Here is a 15146-nt window from a genome sequence, read left to right as displayed (position 1 = left end):
GTTATGTTTATGGTTATGCTCATTATGAATTAAATTAATATTATAAATCCTCCTTATAGCATCCCAGGATCGAAACCTGGTAAATGGGTGTCGGGAGCCGAGAATGGGATTATACGGAGGCTGTCGAGGTCGAATTTGGCGATCAAAAATTTTCTGAGCCCGGTTTCCGAGTTCGGGGCGTGACACTTGTCCTAGATTATTGGTATACATGCTCAACATTTCTACTGTGAATGTTATATTAGGTCTAGTGCAATTCATTGCATACATTATACTCCCAATAACACTCGCATATTCTTATCGCGCTTTACATCTATCAGTATTTTTGACCAACTTAATACTTAGATCAAATGAAATTAAAAGCGGTTTACTATCATAGTAATTAAACTTCTTTAGCACTTTCTCTAGGTAATGAGATTGTGGTAAGGCTATTTCATCATTAAAATTATAAATCTTAATACCTAATATTACATCGGTTTTACCTATATCCTTCATGTCAAAGCTGGTACTTAGAAACTTTTTAGTTTATTTCACACAATCCTCATTTGGTCCAAATATTACCATATCATTTATATATAGGCAGATAATGATTTGACATTTAAGATATATGCACTTATCTGCTTGATTTACTCTAAAACTATTAGATTGTACTACTTAATCAAACTTAATATTGCTTAAGAACTTGCATGAGCCCATAAAGAAATTTGACCAATTTACATGTTTTATTCTCTTGGCCAGGTTGAACAAACCCTTCAGACTGTTCCATATAGACTTCTTCATCTAGATCACCATTTAAGAATGTCGTTAACATCTATTTGATGGATTACTAAGTGGTGAATTGCTACAAGAGCAATCAGAGTCCTAATGGTAGATATATGAGCATCAGGAGCATATGTATCGAAAAAATTGATACCTTCCTTTTGTCTAAAACATTTGGCTACCAACCAAGCTTTAAACTTATTTATAGTTCCATCAGGATTGAAGTTTCATTTGAAAATCTACTTACATCTTATAGGCTTTTAACTTGGTGGAAGATCGACCAAACACTAAGTGTTATTAGAGACTATGGAATCCATTTGATCGTCAATGACTTCCCTCAAAAACCATACATCAGGAGATGAAAGAGCTTCACTAAGTATTGATGAATCACCTTCAATACTTAGTGATTGAGTAATCTCATTTCTTATTTCATTTATATCCCCTTGTATAAGGAACATATAAATATATGAGTAAAAAAATGTTTATTTTCTTTTCCTTTTTCGATCTTCTTGGTTCATTTCCTTATGGATGAGTGTAAGATTTATCATGAATGTTGTTAGATTTTTTATTCATTGGTTCTACTTTATTTTCATCAACCTGTCCTTTTATATGATCATTTATATAGTCTTTGTATACCATATTTTCAAAAAATATAACATCTCTAGACTCTATAATTATGTTTTTGTCAACAAAAGTAATTTGTTCTATAACCAGGAACCTATATACGGGACTATGAATCCCATAACCCACAAAAGCAAACTAGATTTGTAACATCCAAAAATTTTCATGGCTCGAGTACATACATGTGCTCGAGAACTCCGAGTGTTAATAATGTATAAATTAAATGCTTTAAAAATTGCACCATTTTTTTCCATTTAGATTATATCTAGTTACATTCATGAAGGTAAACTATTCACGAGAATAAAATTGACTGTATTTATTATTTCATTTGAGTAAGAGAATTTAACAAATTATCAAATGTCATCTCAGTGGTAGCTTATTACATTATCGAGTTTGCAATGAAAATATAAAACCAAATCATAAAACTATCTTCTTATTATCTTACATGAGGAGATGGTCCTTTAGGCCTTCAATCTGTACATCACCTGCATCATCTGTACGATTGGAGATGGTCAACGCCCTACTCATAATGATGGTTTTCTTTTAAGATTAACAATAATTCAAGATATTCATAAAAGTGATGTAAGGGTTCTGATACGTCCCGTACTCCACAACTACAAGAGGTATAAATATGCACAAGTAATCTACATGAGATGCATGCCTAGCAAAGTATATGTAGTTCATCACACTTAGCAATCGCCACAATGTGGAAAATGATTTTAAGTTATCCGGCTCACCCCGCATCCCATTCTACAAAGATTCGCCGGCGTGTTCCATATTAACGTAGATTTATACGGGTATCCTAAGGCGACACAACAATGACTTGAATGAATTAAGTGACACGATTTGTTCATGGATCGACTATTTGCTACATCCAATCCCAGAAGTGATGTAACACGCATTGCGAATTACTTACATCGATTTGTGCACCATTACCCAAAATCTATGTAATTACATGTCGAACCAGGGGCTACTATCCGAACCACATTACGTTCATGATATTTATTTGATCGCTAAAAGTATGATTTCCAACATAGTACTTGCACCAAAGAGGAAATAAATTAAATCATGAGAGCTTTGAAATTTCAAGACACATACCCAAGCAAAAAATTTAAATAACAATAAAGTTTTTTTTATAAATAAAAACAAAGTGATTTGATAATTTGATAAACAAATTAAGAAAGTTTATTTATAAATTTTGAATAAATGTTAAAACATCATTTTAAAAGATTTAGGTCCAATGCGAGTGCGAGTATACTCATACTATACCATAGTTACGCATGTACACTTACACTCACACACCCATGGCCATGCCTGGTTTAGCATAGCGTACACGCACACTATAATAATCTGAAAATTTTCACGTATGAGTAGTACATGGGTGTTCATCAGATCGTGTATTTTAGTGTGTATTTTTTAAAATAACTTTTTATTCAGGTTAGTGGTAAAAATATACATAAATGAGTGCACCTATACAAACTTATACTCACTTACGCATCCTTGATAACATATTAATTTGGAAAAAAAAAACACTTTCTATGTGTGCTTGCATGAAACTAATTGTATATTAACATATATGCATGGTTAGACTTATAGCTGTCTGATTACTTTATCTGTATATGACCATCTAACCGTCAACCACACTTCTATTTGCCAAATAAGCCACCTAAATACCTAAGTGAAAACATTTATTGTGAACCCTATTGCATAAACTTCGAATCTATTGGTTAATTTGCATATGAAACGCTCACACACATCACATGGACCATCTGGCATGCAATAGGCGTTGAAATTCATCGTGATCACTATTGATGAATCATCAATATTAGGCTTCTTTGGAAGGAGACATCAAATGGCGGGCCATAGTCAATCTCCATTGTAGACAGATAGCATAGATAGAAACCATGCACATTTAACCTTTCAAAAGTGAAAGAGGAACTAAGTAAAGAAAAGTCACAAAATGATATGTCAAATGACATCTTGGACTAAATGAAATAAAGAAGAAGAAGAAATAAATAAATAAACATCAGGATAGACTATAGGGAGGTTTTAACGACAACCATTCCCTTACCCACCCTTTTTCACATTATGTGGCCCGTTTAGGCCTTAGATTTGCCTCATTTTAGGGCGTAGATTTGCCTCATTTTAGGGCCCATGTTCCAGCATGATTTGGCAATACAAAAGGCCAATGTGTATTTCTACAAACATCGTAGTGGGCCCCATATAACCTTCAGTCACAGGAGGTTATTATGAATGGTTCTCGCAAGGATTCTATGTTCTCTTCCAATAAAAAACATGTTGTTTCATTACCACGATTCAGCTCATCCTTAACATGTGTCATGATCATGACTCAGCTTAGTGGACATGTAGCAAAGAAATGATCTAACAAAAACCCTAAATCCCCACAAGGCTCGAATCTTTCATACCACATCTCACATATAACCTTTTCAAATTCCTTTTACATTTTCATTGAGAGACTATTTTCGGTGCAAGATACATAAAGGACAATAAATTGAAAAAAAATTGTTAAAAAAAATGGTGAAAATTTTAAAAATATATTTTTTTTTAAAACATATTTAAATTTATAACAATCCCCCACATGTTTCAAACTTTTTGACCTTTTCTGTTAAGGTAGTAAAGTTGTGTTGTAACGCCCCGTGTTTTCAGGACCCGAGTATATGACCCGTTTCCCAAGAACCCGAGTATTAACTTAAAAAGAGCCAAATTCCATATATAATATTTTTCTTTTATCAGAGTTAGCAGATAAGCGTAAAATAGAGAAGTCAGCATAAAGGAAAATTTTCATTTACATTTAGAGTATACAAGAGTTTGCCCATAATGACTTATACAAAGCAATGTCTTTACACTATTAATTACAAGGTTATATATATGAGAAATTTAAAGTATATAAAACATATAAACGAAAGCCACAAGGTCGCACGACTTCCTTAATAGGCGCAATCACGTATCCTTGATCACTACAATGACTCCTCATCAGCCTGAACCTACATATCACTTAAGCCACATGTGCTACCTATACGGTTATATATTTGATAGATGAGTGGCCAACTCAATGTGAATTCCCCTCAAGATTTTGCATCGCCGCCATAGCTAAGCATAGCTAAAAACAACAAGGCAATCAAAACAATACATGATGCAGTCTTTTTATATGAATGAATGCGTGAATGCACATCGACCTGGGGATGCACATCCAGTCGGACTTGGGCTCGTCACCCATTCAATCATCGACCTGGGAATGATCATCTAGTCGGAACAGTAGATCAATAGTCGGTGGTCTGGGAGCTAGCGAAACGATACCCCAATAACTCTAGGGCACGTGCTATAGCATCCATAATTAGCCACCCATCATCACCAATATACTATGAATGCATGATTAGCTAACCGTTATTAATCCAATTACAATCAGCCAATTTAAGTAACTCAATGGTCATTATGGGAGGCTCGTCACCCAGCGTAGGCCGACAGCTCGGGTATAGTGTCCCATGACCACCATCCCCGGCTCATGAGGTTTCCCCATCTTAGGATATTTAATGGATATCTGTCGACCAGTGGCCAATCAAATTCCATAAGTAGGGATTTCCATTGCATGGTATAGGCCATCGAAGCCACGTCGGTAAGTCTCAGAACATAGGACAGGTATCAAATCGCAGAGGCAAAAAGGGTACACAGAACATCGAATTAATCGGTAAAAGGGGTCAAGCAAGGCCAAATCAGTGTGGTTAAAAGAGATCATTTCTAAGCCACTCAAGACATAAGCCCTATGGATGGTAAATCTCACATTAACGTTCTATGTCCCATATAACCTCTAAAGCAAGGGCCTATTCCTCACCAACCCATCTTGTTACATCCTAAGTATGGGTTCACGTACACCAGAGGGATCACCCACCATTAAGTGTAGTGAATAGAGATCTATAAGCGACTCACACAATCCATAATAAAGCATATAATTATATCATGCCAGACATAAGTTAATTCATGATAATCGCAATAAGTCATGATAGGAACTATTAGTTTAAATTTAAATGAAAACCATCATGTAAGCAGTTATTATATGAAATCATGTTCACAACTGTCAACTATAATTCAAGTATAGGCCATGCCTTAAGAATTGATAAAAGATCGCATGTTACGAGATAGCATTAGTGATTCTAATAAAGACTATTACTTAAGCTAATTTGGAAATGGAAAGCTCAATGGGAAGAATTATCACCTTATTTGTTGGCTTGCCTTCTAAAGTTATTAGGAAGTGCGCACACCCTTAGACTTGGATCCTACCACAGATTATGGATTCGTATGGTTAAATCAAGGTTCTACAAGACTATCCGTGGGCTAGATTATAACCTAGGGTTTAGGTTACTTATTTTTAAGGTTTTGATATGAAATTAGGGTTTTCATCATTAGGTTTAGTCTTAAACTTAGATCCTGGGATTTGGATCCTAATTTATTATCATTATTATTATTGTGCATTGGGCCAAATAATATTCATAATAGGGGTATTCCATCCATATTAATAATGATGGTCCATAAGTTCATATTTAAACGTACTGACATCATCTGATATTTTCATAATTACTGATAATCCCTTAAATAATTCAAGTAATAGAATATTTACTAATGATAATATAATACTAATAATTATATAAACAAGTATTGCACTAATCCCATAAGGAGAAAAATGATAATATAGTCATAATAATAAATCTAGTAATGATAATAGGTGTTATGGTCTCGTCACTTATGTTTAAAGTATAGACCTAGAGTTTAGGTTACTTGGGCCTAGGATTTTATCCTAGAGTTTTAGTCTAGGTTAGGTTTTAGGGTTTAAACCCTAGTTGGGGTGCAATTAATTTCAATATTAATTTAATAATATTTATTAACATCAAGGTTATAATTACTATTAGCTAATGTAGCAAAAATAGTCATTATGATGGTAATGGATAGGGTGGTTTATTATAAATGATAATATCTAGGGATGGTATATAAATACTAATATCTAACATCTACTTGTTGTAATTTGCTTATAATAACTAATATTAGCATATATGCCCTGCTAATATCTAAACATAATTAATAATCGCAATAACTTTAGTAATACCAATTACAATAATAAATCAACGATTTACTTTGGGTGAGAAAGCTAACTTGCATTAGATGACTCGGTTTGACCCATAAGCTTGAATTGCTCCCAATTTGAACAAAATGAAACCAAAACGTGATATTGGGCCACATCCTAATTTAGAAAATAAATTAGCTAACTAAAGTCCTAATTAGAGGTCTAATGCAGAGTTTGGGAGAGAACGCTCCTAGTTGATTCAACTCAAATCAACCTGGCTCGGTATCCGAGTTGACTTGACTCGACTTAACTCCTCTTCTTTCCTCCTCTCCCACTCTCTCACTTTCTTCGTTCTTTCTTTTTCTACTTCACTCAGGCCTACACACCAACAAGTTTGCTGGATCAAACCATGCCCGGTCTGACCTGTACCACCTGAACCAGTGAGTCAGGCAGTCGCAACAGCGAGTCACGGAACGCTGACTTGGGCCACGATTCAGGTTCCCAACTCGAATCCACTCCCCCACCTTCTCATTCTTCCCCCCTCATCTTCTTCCTTTCTGTCATATACATCTAGTAAATCTAGACTCGACCCAGCCACGACCCGAGCTTGGCATGAACAACCCTTAAAATATCCTCTTTTCTTCCTTCTTCCATTTCCTTTCTCTCTATTTCTTTCTTTCTTCCCTTTTCTCCTCCAGGGATGCCCATCAGTGGAATGGACCCAACCAGATGCTGCCTTGACTCCAGTTAAACTGAGTCAAGGAAGACTCAACAACACTATTGAGTGAAGAAGACAGTTGGGGAAGACGACGACCGTCAATAGTGTTTTTGAAAGTGGAGCTTCTTCCACCAATCTGATTCTTCCGGACGGTCCGCATGGACCCTTGGAAGCTCGAAAACAAGCTTCACTAAAGCTCGGAGGAGGTTTATATGGTGGGTTTGGAGATGGAAGGCTGCGGCTGTTTTCGTACAAACTTGCAAGAACCAACGAGGATCCCTGCTACACTCGATCTATAGCTCCTTTATTGTATGTCAAGGCTCTCTTAACACCGTTGGATGAGAAATCAATGGCCCTAATATTCGCTGCTGATCAGAGGTATTTGTAAACGGCTTATGCTGCAAAACCGACTGTAGTTTTGGTTTCCGGTTTGCTAAGGAAAACCTAATCCGCGTGGAAGGTTGTTGGACGACCGAGATCTTGTCAAATGGATGACTAAGATCAAAGGAAAAGGAGTCACGCGGATCGCCCTATTGGCGAATAGAAATGGAAACAATATTTTTTTTCCGTTTTTAGAAATGTCGCATGTGGCTCTATTTAGGCCCAGTTTGTGCACACGCACGTGTGCACGAACGTGTACTGACGACATGGGTTATGTAATGCCCCAGATTTCGAGGGCCGAACAAAGCTCAACTCTCGAGATCTAACACATCACTTATGCAACATAGATAATGATTTTAAAATGTTGTCCATATTAGTGCATTAAACATGAGAGGGATTATACTAAATCAACATATCATACTTCAAAGATTATTAAATTAAGCAAGCGGAAGACTGAGATAGGTATATAAAGTATGTAAGCGTTTCTCAATCCCCAGAGTATGCGTATGATACGAGGCTGAATATATACATGTATTGTTCCAAAATTTACAAAATCTTAAAGTGTAAATGTCCAACTAATCCATAACCCTGTAATCCCGGTGACGTAGCTCAAGGTCTACATAGATCCGCCTTAAAGCTGTACGTAGGAGAACTCCTCCTCCTTGTATAAGAAATCCGGCTCCGTCGCATAAGCAACATCATCATCTACAACTAAAATAGGGTCTGATTGGTGTTTTAAAACACCGTCCTAGAGTGGGAGTGAGTGATCAACTTAGTGGTACTATAAGGCAAAGGTTAACATGCTATCAATTCAGTCAAGCAGTAATGATAAGGTAGTACAACAATCATGTCCTAAGTACTCATGTTAATGTAGGGATGGTATGATTGAATGATGCATGCCCTCGCCTGTACTCCCTCAGCGACTTCATCTAACGATTACGCGTGACAAACTCCCTAAACGTGCGCTTCCATGCTAAAGCACATGTAATGCAGTGCATGATCATGTTAGCTAAGTAATTGATTAGGCTGAAGCATACAACATATTTGGGAAGCTAAGGCACCTCCCTTTATATCATTACCCCAAACAGAGATCTATCCAGGGTCGTCATTCCTAGTTATTCACATACGATAGGCAAGTTGTAGGGCATTACCCCTAATGAAAGCAGTGGATAGGCAAGTTCAAGAGTTTACACTCGAGGTCACTAAGGGGAAGTTCGTCACCTCAGCGTAGGCCCAGTTTATACTCGAGGTCACTACGGGAAGGCTCGTCACCTCAGCGTAGGCTGACAGCTCGAATACAGTGTCTCATACCACCGTATTCAGCTCACGAGTTTGGGTTGCTCACTGGACACTACGAGGAGGCTCGTCACCGCAGCGTAGGCCGACAGCTCGACCATGGTGTCCCATACCACCATGTCTGACTCATGAGTCTTGACGGATCGTAGTATTATGGTTGAAATGGGTTTTACATTGGTAAGCGGTACCTTAGATTCAAGAAGTAGCGTTCATACATGGTAAACACACAATAGGTCAATTGGGTTATTTGATAAGTTCGATTACTATAAACGCACACTGAATTAATCGACATGGAGCGCATAAGCATTCCATGTGACCTAAGCACTGTCGACGATCATCGTACGGCTCAGATTTATCGAGCGTATCCAATGTGGCGAGAATAATTCGGCCACTCAATCGGGATCCGTTACCGATTGCCTGGACTACATAGTAGTCCCAATCATACTCACATGCAACATGTGGATACATGTGATATTCATAACAACATTTAACAAACAATCCAAATACAACACTCATTTGAGCATTTTATCAAACATACTGAACATGTTACCGAACATTGCAATTCATCCATAACTTGCATAGTTGAAATTAAGATTATATGAAGGAAATTATACATATAGATAAGGTTATTGAGAATCCTATCTCAACACTCTTATTAAATATAATTCATCAAGCAATTTCTCATTTAGACATTTTATCAAACACTTAGCCAACACATTACCAAATTCATAGACTAGATTAGTTATGACCTAAACTACAACAATTTTCTACACATCATAGGCTATAACACATATAACAAACATGGATCTTAAATTAGAAATCATAACAAGCACAAATTATAATTTCAAGTCCATTCAAACATTTCAACAAACACATGAAATGCATATTTGTTCAACATAGTTCGTACATATGTAACCTATAGAAAACGTCGTAACTAAGATCATATGACAGCAATCAAGTGAGACATAAATCATTAGCTGACATTGAAAGCCTTGAAAACCATAACCTAAACGTTTATAGTCCGCACCTTTTGTCAAAATACTTGATTCAAACATGGTTCGAATCCTACGTTACTGTAAACAGAACAACGGGTACCTAAATCATGAAATATGTTATCTATTTCACTGATTACTCTATCTAGATTCCTAGAGCAAGATTAGGGTTAGGATTCCTTACCCAAATTGACGTTGAAATGGTTCGTGTAGCTAGATGTAAAGGCGATTTAACACGTGGAGTAGCTGGGAAGAATCATTGCAGCAAACTCCAAAGATCTCCCTTCACTCCCTACTCTTTTCTCTTCTTTTCTCTCTTTTCTCTCCTAGGGTTAGAGAAAATTCGTATGGGATAGGAATGAGGTGATTTAAGGGCCTTATATAGGCTCATAAGTGATGTAAATGGCCCCAAGGCCACGGTATACTTAGGTTATAGCCAAATGGCGATTGTTTCTGATGAATGGGGCCCATCTGGAGGTCCATTGTTCAGATACATCATGGAGCAAGCTCCCTGACCATGGACCTAGGCTAGGATGCGATTTCAGCACGTTTGGATAAGCCGATCAACTGGGACGGACTCGTATCAGATCAACGGTTGTTGTCACTCGATCAAGGCCACAAGTATATGGATATGTGCAGGAAAATTTTTCTTATCCATGGGTGTAGTTGGATAAGAATCTGATGATCTGAAGTCTTCAATTTCGCCCATAAGTGAACGGTCCAATTCACTTAAGTTTGTGTTCATTTTCTAAAGATATTTGCGTTTCTCACACACTTCGCTCAAGGCTCAAGTTGTGCGTTTCTGGATACTGTTTGGACTCGAATCCCGTGATGGTTGTCAAGCCCAATAAAGCGGTCATAACCCTATAGTTTCGCGGTCGTCGGACTTTCGACGCGCGGTTAAGGTCTGATACAAAGTTTCAATGTACTCCCGAGAGCAACTGGGTATTGGAATTTCCTCGAGGTTTTTAGGTAATGTTAAGTTAGTGATTTTAATGGTTTTGGGTCTTGCAGTTTGTATAGATAGTGGTTCAGGATAATCCACTGATTAATTTAGTTTATTACCAAATTAATTTTCGTCTAATTTCTAAAGGATTCGGTCTTTAGCGATTTCTGCCTAGGGTGGTACTCGGGTCTTTGTATGGATTTTTCTGAGACGTTACAGGTTAAGTCAGACGGAACTACCCTATCAGATGAACAGTTTGGATCAGCCCAAGGTGGCCCACCTTGGTCACACCGGGTTGATTTTGGGGCAGCTGGAAACACAATCTCATTGGTACGCTAGCCCGATTCCACCGGAATTGTGCACATCCTCGTAGGCTTCAACGCAAACAAGGTGTTGGGTTTTGATGGGGCCCAAGCTCTGAACAGGATGAACGATTCAGATCATGTATTGGAGTAGTAGATGTGGGTCCCATCTTAAACAAATAGAGGTAGTTCGTTTTTTAACGGGTACATGCGCGAAACCGAAAGGGAATGTCGGGTCTAGCCTGCCTTGACCAAACCTCTGGTCTGGTGAACTGCAGGTGCACCACCTTGGCACACACACGTAGAGGGTGTGGGGCCCACAGTGATGTTTGTGAGAAATCCATCCCGATTATCGGGCTCCAATGGCCCAATTAGGATTGTCTGCCCTGAGATGGGACAAATCCCAAGCTTTGGTGGGCCATGCTAATGCATTGCAGTCTATAAATGCCGATTTCTCTTGCCATAACAGTCAGATTGTTATACCCTCAAAAATCAACGGTCTAAGGGAGTCCTACTTTAATATTAGGAGTCCATTAATGGTCATAGTAATGACTAGGAATGTCCACGTGACATCTTCTATATTTTTCTTACTAAGTATTGTTTAATGTTATTGTTAATGTTCCTATTATGCTAATCGTTCTATTTAAATATATATATATATATAAAATTTTACTTATACTAAATGGTCAAGTCATCAATCGATTTCATTTCGTTGATTTATGGTTAGATTAATCTTAAGTTCGAGTTATTAAGTGTCCAATAGGTCTGGGCAGTTAAGCAAAGGTTCAAGGCAATCTAATGACGCGATAACCTAGCCTAGTTAAATAGTAGGATCTTCATGACTCTACAGTTGGACCGATCCTAGTTTTAATTTCTATGGACGAGAGGTTATATGGCTCTTTGGTGTGTTCAGGCACAACTATTTTGTAAGTTAAATGCTCTTAATAATATTATTTGTACTCTTACACCCTACGTATTATTACTATATTTATATACATGGATGCTTATTCGTTTGTCCTTTTTATTCGTAGGATCTACCTTTGATCATGGCCATCGGCGTTGAGCCATCTATCCAATCTCAGGCACCTCTATTATTGGAGCAATTTATAGTTGGATTTTATAATTCAATGGTTGACTTAAGAAGACTGATCATTAAATTGATCGGTAGAATGTTGTGAGTTTAATGGGCGGTGGATTTTCTAATTCGGGTCCCGCGGCTCATGATGTATAGTTTAGTTGGCCTACTAAGGCGATTGAGGTCCTAGGGGCAGTGGATTCCTGAAGACCAGTGTAATTTTCGTGATAAGATGGTCTTTGTCCTTGAGACTCAATGGCCAAATGACCTGATATATGAATCGAGGTTGGACTAGACGGTTGAGATGGATATATTTGAGAATCACTGTATGACTAAGCCACGTCCCAAACATGTGTAGGTTAAACCAGATTTCCATGGTGACACCCAAGTACTGAAAGTACGGGGCGTTACATGTGTGATGTCATCGATGTCTATTAGACTTTAAAGGCCCATTTGGATACTACCAAATGTCTTTTGAGTTTAGTTGGACAAGGTGCAACACCGTGAAAATCAGCACCTGAGTATAAAGACTCCGATCCGAAGTTCCCGGGTGTTAACCTAATGAGAATGCACGTGTGTCCTCATTCAGATTCAAATTCATTTCACACACAGATAATTAGAGTAGCGCAATTCAAATTAGCAAATCCAAAGCGAGGTAGGGATAACAATAGATTTAGAAATATAGAGCTAAGAGTTAAAAATACAGTTCCAATTGTGATGATCGCTCAAAATGGGATTATACAAACCACAATCCACAATATACATACCCAAGACGGTTAAAGTATGAAGCCTTCAGTTTACACCCAATTCTCCATAACATGACAACGTTAGCACAACCTGATATGAGACTACCTATATGAGGTCTCATTAGTACCTGCATTAATGATACGCCTGGTTTGTGTTTTAAAATACTGTCCTAGGTAGGAGTGAGTAGCTAACTCAGTAGTTCCATTAGTTCTAAGTTACACATGTTATCGACACAATTAGCGCAGTTAATGATAAACAAGAAATCAAACAATTCATAAATATTATTGTTAAATGTGCATATGAAAAGATGACATGATGCATGCCCTTTCCAAACAGCACTCCCTCACACGAGACTCTGACCAATTGGTTCGCAAATGACAATACTTTTTTAACATGCAATTTCAACGCATGTTTCGCCACATTCTAATTTAATGCGATGTGATGAATGATCATGTTAGCCAAGTAATCATTCAGTTCAATTCATCTAGCATATTGGCAAAGTTATAATACCGATGTTATATGATGCGTTCTTATCCGAATCATGTAGCTTGTTGCCGCATATAGCGACTCCTTACCAGTGTCCCTTGATCCAAATTTAGATGTCATATGTTTATCTTATAAATTAACAATCTCAATGGTATGGTATGATACCTAAATGTATGAGGATCAACCCGGTATGAGTTGTCACCCACATTGAATATGATCACTCAGTTTCAATGTTACAACAGCCCACAACACGCTGCCCTGACCGACTGGAATACTATTTTCGAAGGGGGTCTGGATTAGACGACTCACCCCAACCCACGCTCGGACCACAGCCCAGATGAACAATGGTTGGGGTATTACAGAGGTGCAGGCTTGTCACATAAAATAAAATTACCACAAGGAAAGGGCTCGTCACCCAATTCCATTCACGCCCGTGTCGTTCGAACAGTACTTTAGCATGCAACCGTCGGTTAGGTAATTTGACAAGGGTCGTTCGAACAGTGGTCTATCTTCCATCAGTGCTCAGTGGTCACCATTGGGAGGCTCGTTACCCCAGCATAGGCTGATAGCTCGGACACGATGTCCCATACCACCATGCCCGGCTCATGAGTCTTAGTTGCTCACTGGTCACTACAGGGAGGCTCGTCACCCCAGCGTAGGCCAACACTTTAGACACGGTGTCTCATACCACCATGCCAGGCTCATGAGTCTTAGTGGGATCGTATCACATTGATGGTTATGAATGGACACATCCATTGAGAACGAGATATTTTAGATTCCATTTAGTCGTGGCATACATTGTGAACATACATGATCAGTCCACTAGTGGATAATTTGATTGATTTAGGAGAACCACGACACAACCGACATTGGGTGCAACCAACCCGTGTAGTCCAACTACTGTCGGTTATCCGTATTCAACTCGAGTCGATCAAACAAGCCTAGGGTGGCCGCCCTAACTCGAGTCACCCCTTGGTTTGAACAATATACCGACTAACCTAACATTGTAAGAAGCCTAAGCATCACTACAAACTTAACAATTCATCGTGCCATCAACATAGATTTAACGACCCAACCACCTAGGCATTTCATCGAACATGTAAGCATACATAGAGCATTATGTTCACTAAGGCATTAAATCAAACATGTGAGTAAGCGTAAAGTAATACAATCACTTAAGTATTAAATCAAGCACATGAATATCGAAAAAGCAATACATTCCACCATTCAAGCATTTCATCAAACACATGGGCATCCACATTCAATAAATAACATATATTATAGACAAATCAAAATATTTACATATTAGCATACAAAAATTCATTTACAAGCATCTAATTATTAACTGAGACCCTCAAGGGTCGATAAATGATAACCTAGAGATAATGGTCCACACCTTGTGACGATCCGCTCAACTCGCAACACTCCTAGGATTAGAAAATTGGAGAAAATGATTCCTATACCAATTTAGAAGTAATTAGGTAAGATTCGTGCAATTCATCGTAGAAAAACCTAGGTTGGGAAGTAGGATTTGTTTCTTACCTTCCAATTGCGAATGGGGCGGATTTGGCGGATGAAAATGATCGATGTTAGGGCTTTGATTGGAGGAAACCGATGAAGGGAAGTACTAAAGCTTTCCCCACTCATACTCTATCGTCTTCTCTTCTTCTTCCTCTTTCTCTCCTTTGAAAAATACAAATTCGTATGGGGAGAGGGGTTGCCCAAATGAAGCCCTTAGGGCATGTTTGGGCG

Source organism: Magnolia sinica, chromosome 4 (genome assembly GCF_029962835.1).
Source record: "Magnolia sinica isolate HGM2019 chromosome 4, MsV1, whole genome shotgun sequence".
In the NCBI taxonomy this organism is placed as follows: Eukaryota; Viridiplantae; Streptophyta; class Magnoliopsida; order Magnoliales; family Magnoliaceae; genus Magnolia; species Magnolia sinica.
This window is presented reverse-complemented; position numbering follows the sequence as displayed.